Below are 8,111 nucleotides of genomic sequence, written 5' to 3'. Positions count from 1 at the left end.
CGTGCCTCAAGGCGTTCAGGGATGGGAGTGGCGCCATTGCCCGGTGGCTGGCGTGGGACGACGCCATTATGAGGCAGCTGAGCGAGGCTCATCGGGCCATGTTTCCGGCAGTGCTCACCACCAGGCGTGCGGTGGACAAGAGTGTCCTTCGCCTCCTGCGTGACAGGACGGAGGGAAACACCATGGTGAAGGTATGGCGGCAGGTCCAAGAGAATCAGAAAAGGACGATAAGAAACTGAAACCTCAAAGAAAGCATAAAGACAATGTTGTCAAGCTTCTCACGCGTGGGAAGGTACGCGTGAACCCACAAAATGTGGCGTAGCGTAATGCACGAGCCGAGCGAAAGTCCTTCCTCTACTTGCAGAGGAAGGACCTCTACACCACGCTCACCATGGCCTTGGTGCAACCCGGAGGCATCGTCTCTGCTATGGGCCACAGGACGTTCCAGGCGGCACCTCCTCCCAGGGAGCTTCCCTGCCCGCGGCTCATCCGGCACGCCTTCCTCCTGTCTGAGGCGGAAAACGTGCAGGACTACCGGAGCCAGATTCTGTCCACGTTTGGCACGGTCCTGAAAATGGACTCCACCAAGAAGGCAAGTTAAGCAAAGCGTGTTGACATACTAGCACTCAGTGGGAAACACCACATTATGCAAAACTAAAAATTGTTTCATTTGTTTGTTTTTTTGTTTTGTTGCAGGTGGTGAAGAAGCTATCTGGGGAGGGCAAGGGCTCGGCGGAGTGGTTTACCAGTATCTGCAACGAGTACTCCCAGATAGTGACCTTCGTGCTCACCTGCGAAGAGTCCGTGGAGAAGCTGAGGCCGATGTGTCACGGCGTGATGGAGCGGTTCAGGCGCGCCAATCAGCCCGTCCCCCAGATCCTCTACATAGATTGTGGCTGCTGCAAGGCACAGGGTCCGACGGCCCTTGAGACCCTCTTCCAGCCGTGGGTGGACAACGGCATGGTGGTGAGGCTGGACTTATTCCATTGGCTCCACAGATTTGATGCTGCTCTGCGGACAGAGGCCCACTCCAAGTACGGCCCCTTCAAGTCTGCGCTGGCCGGGGCAGTGCTGGCCTACAACCGCCAGGACCTCCAGCTCCTCATCACGGCTGTCAGGGCCAGAGACCCAGCGACGATGGAGGTGGTGACGGACGAGGATGTGGTGCGGCGCTACATTTCCCGGGACCAGCTCAGGCATCACGTCCGGCGAGTGACCCTCGGTGCCCAGGAGACGTTTTGCCTCGTCCACCTCATCATTGAGGACTTGAAGGGTCCAGCAGGGCTTGACGAGAGCGGCGTCAGCCTCTTCAAGTCCCCTGGTAAGAAAAAAAAATACCCACTCTTGTGTACACACACACACTGAACACACACACACACACACACACACACACAAAGTAAATACTTGCTAAACGGCCACACCTCACCATATGCATGCATGTTTGTGCGTTTTGTGTTTACAGCTGCCATTGATGAGATGTGGGCCAGCCAGCAGCGACACCTGGAATGCATCCAGGACCCACCAGGCATGGCCATGTACCGGGTCGCCCGCACCACGACCATCAACGGTGTGGACGTCCCTTTCTATAAGGGCCTGCATGGGAGCAACAGCCTGGAGGGGTTCCACAAGTCGCTGCCCCATATGATTCCAGGTAATCTGTGGGGAGAAAAATGGTTTAGCTAGCAGCAAAAAGACAACACATGTCCCTTTTGTATCATTCCTTTAATACCTGTTGTTGTGATGTTCAGGTCCCCACTGTGCGGCGAGGCCTTACCAGGTCTATCTAATCAGTGGCATCGCGCGGTGGAACTCTGACCGGACATCAGACGCCGTGTTTGGGGGAAAAGGCCGGCACCACAGGGTGTACTCTGCACCACTCATCAACCGCCTCAACACACGCTGCCAGCAGCTGTTTGGGGAGACAGTGGAGGAGAACTTCCGGGTCCCAGCTGACGTCCAGTCAGATGAACTGCTTGGCCTGGAATATCTCTTCCGGCAGAGCACGGGGGAGTCTGAGCCCTTCTCACTCGAGGGCATCGTCAACGACGGCCCTGAGGAGGAGGTGGTCCAGCCTGGGCAGGCCGACCCAGAAGGCGAGGCAGACGAGGCATACCAGAGCGAGGAGGAGGATGATCCAGGCCACCTGGATGCTGCTGTCGAGCCCGGCATCATCTTGACCAGCCACGAGACTGCCACGGTCAACCCTCCTGCTTTTGTGAGTACCTACTGATAGGAGACAATACAGTGATAAATGTTACTGCTGAAAACCAAGACATTGTATGCTTTGGAACTTACCTACTTGTCTCTGTGTGTGTGTGTGTGTGTGTGTGTGTGTGTGTGTGTGTGTGTGTGTGTGTGTGTGTGTGTGTGTGTGTGTGTGTGTGTCAAGTCAAGTCAAGTCAAGTTTATTTATATAGCTCTAATTCACAAGCATGTCTCAGAGGGCTTCACAGAAAGTATGTCTAGCTGATTCTAGCTAACACACAGTAACAAGAATATACAGAATAAAGATAACATTTGAACATTTGAAGAAAGCAGGAGAGTGGAGGAGGGAGGGAGAGGGGGGAGGTGGGGAGAAAATAGGAAATGTGGAGAGGTGGGAGGGCGCAGGGGAAGGAGAGCAGTGGGAATGTGAGAGAGGGGAGAGGACAGAGAGGAGGAGAGAAACAGAGAAGGAGAGGTGGAAGGGTACAGGGGAGGTAGAGTAGAGGTAGGGTCTAGGGTGGAGGGAGGGAGGGGGGAGGTGGGGGGGAAATAGGAAATGTGGAGGAGGAGAGAACAGGGGAGGAGAGATGAGGGTGCAGGGGAGGGAGAGCCAGGGTAGGGGTAGGGTCTAGGGTTGGGGGAGGGGAGGGAGTAGGATACGGGCCCGGATTAGGGCGAGGGTGGGGAGAAATGGGAAATGTGGAGGAGGAGAGAACAGAGAAGGAGAGGGTGCAGGGGAGGGAGAGCAGGGGGAATGTGAGAGGGAGGAGAGGGCAGAGAGGAGGAGAGAACAGAGAAGGAGAGGTGGGAGGGCGCAGGGGAAGGAGAGCAGTGGGAATGTGAGAGAGGGGAGAGGACAGGGAGGAGGAGAGAACAGAGAAGGAGAGATGGGAGGGTACAGGGGAGGTAGAGTAGAGGTAGGGTTTAGGGTGGAGGGAGGGAGTAGGATACGGGCCCGGATTAGGGCGAGGGTGGGGAGAAAATGGGAAATGTGGAGGAGGAGAGAACAGAGAAGGAGAGGTGGGAGGGTGCAGGGGAAGGAGAGCAGGGGGAATGTGAGAGAGGGGGGAGGACAGAGAGTAGAGGTGCAGGGGAAGGAGAGCAGGGGGAATGTGAGAGAAGGGAGAGCAGGAAGTGGCAGGGATTCAGGAAAATAGGGGAGAAGAGGAGAAGGAGCAGAGGGGGGGGAGAATGAGGAGAGAGCAGGAGAAGGGAGGGGGGGCGGTGGGATGTGGGGGAGGAAAGAGCATGGAAAGAGAGGAGAACAAGAAGGGGGAAGAAGGGAAGAAGCGGGGAAAGGGGGAAAGAGAGGGGGGGGGGAGAAGATCAGACAACTGACTACTCTAAGCATTAACCAGAGCTAACTGGGACATAGTATCTAGCTAATCTACAGCCTAATCTGGCCTATCCTACCCTGCTCTAGTCTGATTTTAGCCTGAACACTAACAGGTCAGCCTTAGGCTGTAGCTAATCTATCGCCTACTTAAGCTGTTCTAAACCAACCGGCAGCCCTCGACCAGTGATGAAGAGCACCGATGCCCCCCGACCCGGCCCCCGCCCACATATGGCGTGGGAGGGAAGGCCAGGCCGGGACACAGCGGCACCCCCTCACCCCCAGTGAACGCAAGAAAACCTTTCCACCATATGGATCGCCGCATGGATTGCCCCAGTGACTTGGCTGAGGAGGAACCTTGTGAGGTCGTTGTGCTAGGGGCCAATTGCTGCGGCCCAGGCGGACCCAGCCCCCACGCGACCCGCCCCCCCAGCCCCCAGCCACCAGCATAGTGACTGAGAGCGTGAGAGCAGGCCACGCGGGGGACGGGCCCACCCACCAGGCCACAGCAGCGGACCCCCATCTGGGGACTCCCCTCCGAGACAGGCCGAGAGATGCCGGGCTAAACCATGCACAGAGTTTCCGATAATGAAACTCTGTGAATGGTTTAATATGGAAATAAAATGTACAAGAGAACAGAAAATTGAAAATGTAAAAAGAGTCCAACAGAAAGGATATAGAAATGTAATTTTTAAATTATCCTAAGATCAGGGAAGGGAGTTGAAAATCTAAAAAGTAGAGTCCAAAAAGAAATAGAAAATGCAGTCTTTAAGTGTTCGTAGGTTTAGAGAATACTAGTTAATTAGCTAGGTGACAAAAGGGTAACAAGATTGGGAGTTCCATGAGGATGATCTGAGGAATCCAAGAGTCCGCGTTGTTGAGGCTGGGGGGGGGGGGGGGGGGGGGGTCCCCCCCTTCCCTTAGGCAGGCAGGTGACCAGGATGATGAGGATAGGGGTCGGTGGTGGTGAAGAGCCCGGGGTGTCAGACAGTAGATGGAGTAGCGGGTAGATGGCCTAGGGTGACGACAGGTGGCTAGGGCGATGACGGCCGGACCTAGGGCTGCAGCGGCGGGGGTGTACGTCAGGCCAATGAAGGACACCTGAGGGGGAGAGAGAGAAGAGAGCGGGGGAATCTGCGCAGAGGTGGAACTAACTCTATAGACAACAATAAAATTAGGTCAAAACAAAATTTATTAGGATTTTTTAGGATGACTAATACTATACTGCTAATTCAGGTCTAGGTAGTCTAGGTCTAAGTTTAGACTGATACTGCTGGCTTGTGATAGCCCGCTCAGCAGTTCAGGACTAAGTTTATTCACCAGCTATTTGATTTTATATCTGAGCTACTGGATCGGCTGATGCCATATTATTAAATTAGGTCAAGTCTATGTTTATACTGATACTGCTGGCTTGAGACAGCCCGCTCAGCAGTTCAGGACTAAGTTTATTCACCAGCTATTTGATTTTATATCTGAGCTACTGGATCGGCTGATGCCATATTATTAAATTAGGTCAAGTCTAAGTTTATACTGATACTGCTGGCTTGAGATAGCCCGCTCAGCAGTTCAGGACTAAGTTTATTCACCAGCTATTTGATTTTATATCTGAGCTACTGGATCGGCTGATGCCATATTATTAAATTAGGTCAAGTCTATGTTTATACTGATACTGCTGGCTTGAGACAGCCCGCTCAGCAGTTCAGGACTAAGTTTATTCACCAGCTATTTGATTTTATATCTGAGCTACTGGATCGGCTGATGCCATATTATTAAATTAGGTCAAGTCTAAGTTTATAATGATATTGCTGGCTTGAGACAGCCCGCTCAGCAATTCAGGATTGTATGTACTCAAGAGCTAATAAATATTTCTAAAGAATGACATCATCAAGCACAACTATCAAGCACAGCCAAATGATTGGGAGAATAAATGGGTTTTGAGTCTAGTTTTGAAGATTTCAATGGAGCCAGCTTCCCTAACTGACAGAGGAAGCTGGTTCCAGAGATGTGGAGCACGGTAAGAGAATGCTCTGCTACCTGCTGATTTTTTCTTAATTTTAGGGACGGTAAGATAATTACCGTCCTGTGAGCGGAGAGTACGCGTGGGAACATAGGGAATGATTAGCTCAGATAAGTACGGAGGTGCGAGCCCATGCAGGGATTTATAGGTTAACAGAAGCACCTTAAAGTCTGATCTGGCCTGAATTGGGAGCCAGTGGAGGGAGATTAAGACCGGAGTTATATGATCAAACTTCTTAGTTCTAGTTAGAATTCTAGCAGCGGCGTTTTGCACGAGTTGTAATTTATTTGTGCTACAAAGTGGAAGGCCAGAGAATAAGACGTTACAGTAGTCAAGTCTAGATGAAACAAAGGCGTGTATTAAGGTTTCGGCATCCGTTGCATTTAGCAAGGGACGGATCTTTGAAATATTGCGGAGATGAAAGAAAGCTATTTTAGTGATATCCTTAATGTGAGCATCGAATGACAGAGTAGGATCAAAGGTAACACCTAGGTTTTTCACCTTTGAGTTTGGAGTAATTACGCAGTTCTCAATGTTCAGACTAAGATCAGTGAGAAATGGAAGTTGGGTTTTTGGGCCAACAACTAGTAGTTCAGTTTTGTTGGCGTTTAGTCGTAAGAAATTATTTGACATCCAGTCTGTAACAGCGATTAAGCAGGATTCAAGATTAGCGAGTTTAGAGCGATCGTCTGGTCTAATTGGTATATAAATTTGGGTATCATCGGCATAACAGTGAAAGTCAATGCCATATCTACGGAAAATTTCGCCAAGAGGCAGTAAGTAAACTCCAAAGAGTAAGGGACCCAGGACTGATCCCTGCGGTACACCAAACTTCACTGAGGAGAAAGTGGACATGATATTTTTATATGAGACACAATGTGTCCTATCAGACAAATATGACTTTAGCCAGGATAGGGCAGTGCCCCGGATACCTACGTAGTTAGATAAGCGGTCTAGGAGGATCTTATGATCGATTGTATCGAAGGCTGCGCTTAAGTCTAATAAAATGAGAAGAGAGGAGAAATTAGAGTCGGACGCGAGGAGAAGGTCATTGGTTACTTTTGTAAGAGCAGTTTCAGTACTATGGAGTGATCTAAAACCAGATTGAAAGGGATCGAGAAGTTTATTATGCGAGAGGTAGTCAGTTAATTGTGTTGAGACTACTTTTTCAAGAACTTTAGAGAGGAAGGGGAGATTTGAGATTGGCCTGAAGTTGTTAAGAACCTCAGAATCAAGGTTTGGCTTTTTAAGTAGAGGTTTGATCACAGCAGATTTGAAGGAGGCAGGGACAGTGCCAGAGGAGAGGGAGCTATTGATAATGTTAAGTAAGGGGGGGCCTAGTATTGGAAGGAGTTCCTTAATCAACTTTGCAGGGAGAGGGTCGAATAAACAGGTTGTGGATTTAGATGAAAGTACAATTTTTGAAAGTGCATTTAGGGAGATAGTCTCAAAATTCGAGAGTATAGTACTCTCGTCTAAGGTTCTAAGGACAGGGCTAGGAAAGGGGTTAGCACCCTTTGTGAGTAATAGAGAGTTGCTAATTTCATCTCTAATACAGATAATTTTACGGTTAAAGAAGTCAAGGAAATCATTAGCTGTAAATGGAGAGTTTGTATTGGGGGATGGTTTGCGAGTAAGATTTGCGACCGTGTCAAATAAAAATTTAGGATTATTTTTATTAGTGTTAATAAGATCTGATAGGTAGGAGGCTCTTGCAGCGGAGAGCATACATTTGTATTTTAATAGGCTATCACTCCAAGCTAGTCGATAGACTTCAAGCTTGGATGATCGCCATTTACGTTCTAGTTTTCTGCATATTAGTTTTTGTGCGCGTGTATCGTCAGTATACCAAGGCGAGGGTTTTTTAGGGCGACGGATTTTAGTACGTAGAGGTGCGATAGAATCAAGCGAGGCGAGTAGGATTGAATTAAATTGATTTGTGAATTCATTAATGGAGTCGATCCGCTCTGGGAGAGAGGAAAGCGGCCCTGATAACAAATCAGCGAGTTCAGTGGGAGTAGAACTATCGATACGCCGGGCGGTATAGGTATCAGCTAGGTTTGATTGCCGGAGGGGCAGGTCTATTTTAAATTGAATGAGATAATGATCTGACAGTGCTGGAGGGTAAATCATGACTGACAGATCTGAGACGTTAATCCCACGAGCAAGGACGAGATCAAGCGTGTTGCCGTTAGAATGCGTTTGTTCATGAACCAACTGAGCAAAGCCAAGGGTGTCGACTAAAGATAGAAAGGCTTTGCAGAGTGGGTCAGCTTTACGGTTAACATGAATATTGAAATCGCCAATGATAAGGATATTATCCGTGCGGGTTACGAGGTCAGAGAGAAAATTGGAAAATTCATCCAGAAAAGATGAATAGGGCCCAGGTGGGCGGTAGAGCATAACTAGGTAGAAGGCTCCGAGGCCAGCTATATTAGAGTGTCTCATAGTAAGTATCTCACAAGATAGGAGCTTATACTTTTGATCCTGTAGAAGACCTATATTTGAGTTATAAATTAGGCCAACGCCCCCACCATTTCTTGACATTCTGGCAAC

Source organism: Poromitra crassiceps, assembly GCF_964638095.1.
Source record: "Poromitra crassiceps genome assembly, chromosome: 19".
NCBI lineage: Eukaryota > Metazoa > Chordata > Actinopteri > Beryciformes > Melamphaidae > Poromitra > Poromitra crassiceps.
This window is presented reverse-complemented; position numbering follows the sequence as displayed.